The following is a 2,592-nucleotide window of genomic DNA, read 5'->3' on the forward strand; positions in this document are numbered from 1 at the left end:
TCAAAGGGAAAGAGGGGGATATATGCCAATTCTCCACAAATCCATCTACAGACTCAATGCAATTCCAATCAAAATCTCAACAGGCTTTGTTATAGGAATGTAAAATTTATATGGATATGCTAAGGACCTGCAACAGCCAAAATAATCTTTAAAAGAACAAAGATGAAGGACTTGCACTACCCGACTTCAAAATTACTGGAAGCCTACAGTAATCAAGACAGGGTGGTCCTAGCGTTAGGACAATGGAACAGAACAGAGTAACAGAAACAGACCCACACAAATATTGTTAAACCCACAGAAAAATGGTTGAGAGTACAAGGCAATTCAACAGAGTCTTTTCAATGAACTATGCTGGAACAACTGGATAAATGTATGGAAAGAGGGGCTGGCCCGGTGGTGCAGCGGTTAAGTTAGCACGTTCCGCTTTTCTGCGGCCCCGGGGTTCGCTGGTTCGGATCCCGGGTGCGGACATGGCACCGTTTGGTAAAAGCCATGCTGTGGTAGGCGTCCCACGTATAAAGTGGAGGAAGATGGGCATGGATGTTAGCTCAGGGCCAGTCTTCCTCAGAAAAAAGAGGGGGATTGGCAGTAGTTAGCTCAGGGCTAATCTTCCTCAAAAAAACCAACCAACCAACAAACAAAAGTATGGAAAAAAAATGAAACTTGACCCACACATCGCACTTAAACTGAAACAGATAATGGACCTGAATGTAACAATGAAATCATAAATCATCTGGAGAAAAACATCAGAGAAAATCTTCACAATCTTTGGGTAGATAGGCAAAGACTTTTAGTGTTTAGGAATACATAAAGATGCAAAGATGAACTTGGAACTCTGAATGAGGTTATCTTGAAGGAGCCCCCGAGACGGGATAGGTTAGCAAGTTGGGGGCACCAAATTGTTAGATTAAGCTATTGTCCAGACCCTAACTTGTTTTGGGAGATGAGGTCACATTTCTATTACATTATTAAAACTATCTGCATCGACCAGTCTGTCATGAACTAAGGATTATGATTATTTCAATTCTGTAAACCTGAGGTCCAAAAGAAAAAACTAGCTGCAAAAAGATTAAAAGGAAATACTCTATAAAGCATTTTGAATCTCTACAAATTAATACTGCACCTCCATATCTGGGAAGTAACGGTGGGTGAAATTTTAGCTCTCACACAGCCCTCTTTTCTGCCAGTGTAAAACAGTGATGAGAGGATGAATGAATCTGATAAATTTGGACAAAAGAATCTCTCATTGAGATGTCTGTAGTACCACTCTTAAAAATACTTGTGTAAGCATGGTTAGACAATATAGTATTAAGTAGAGCATCAATTGTTCCAATAATTATACCCTTAATGTCAACCTGTGGTCAAGCTAAAGAACAGTCAATAACTTGGCAGAGATGGAATGCACACTTCACCATTTATAAGCCAAAATCTCTACTAGCTCTTTACTGCTACATAACACAGTACCCAAACCTTTGTGGCTTAAAACAACAATACCTCTCTCTGTTTCCAGGCCTCAGGAATTTATGAGAAGCTCCTTTGGGCAGCTCAGGCTCGGGGCTCTCAAGAAGCTTCATCTGGATGTCGCCTGTGCCCGGAGCTGAAGGACCACTTCCTGGGCGGCTTGCTCACACGGAGGGAGGTGGCGTAGGTGGTCTCTCTCCTGTGGAGTGCTGCTTCAACGTCCTGACAACACGGCAGCAGCTCACTCCAAAGCAAACCATGCAAGGAACTAAGTCTGAAGTTGTAATGCCCTTCACGACCTACCCTCAGAAGTCGGTTTTTCTACTGTATTTTATCAGTCACACAAGTCAGCAGCCCTGTTTCAGTGTGGGAGGGAAGGACTAGAAGGTTAGTCAATATATCAATGACTAGAAGGATGACCTTAAAAAAAACCTTCAGAAATTTTAATTTACGGAGGAGGTGGGTTGAAGACACGGGAAGAGGCTGGGCCTCATCTGGCGAAGGGTTTAGCTGGTCTCGGATGTGGCGTAAGCGAAGGGCCAGGACGACGCACAGGGTACACTGGCGCAGTTACGTCCTGCTGCCCCGAGCCCTGCTTCCCGTGGTCAGCCCGCAGGGGAACACTGGGTGCGTGTGTGGGCCCCAAACATGGATTACATGTTTAATGTAGCTCCAAGAGGATATCAAGGGCTTGCTGAAATTACGGGAAACAGTTCACTTAACGCACAAGGCCAAGTACATACTGGCATTATCCCTCTACGAGGTCAAGAGAAGACTTATTAATCCCCTTGAAAGCTCTAGTTCACAGGAAACACTCTGCTGTTTGTTTACAAGGTGGACAAACAAGCTTTTTAGAACTGTGATGAAAAGAAACTCCCCAGGAGCAGAATCCCCCGTGAGGAAACCCGTGGGCTTTAGGATGCTCGAGTCTTCCACTCGGGCGCTGCCCATCTCTCTGGCTCACTGCCGATTTTCACAGGTTCGCATGGGGACTGCTGTGGGAGGAGCTGAGCTCCAGGAGGGAGCGGTGCCCCGCAGGTCTCAGCACAAATGCTGTGTGCAACGTCTGTCACCTCAAGAGCCCACGCCCTTAAGACACTAAATACAAAACCAAACACTGTGGATCCAGGA

Source organism: Equus quagga, chromosome 17 (assembly GCF_021613505.1).
Source record: "Equus quagga isolate Etosha38 chromosome 17, UCLA_HA_Equagga_1.0, whole genome shotgun sequence".
In the NCBI taxonomy this organism is placed as follows: Eukaryota; Metazoa; Chordata; class Mammalia; order Perissodactyla; family Equidae; genus Equus; species Equus quagga.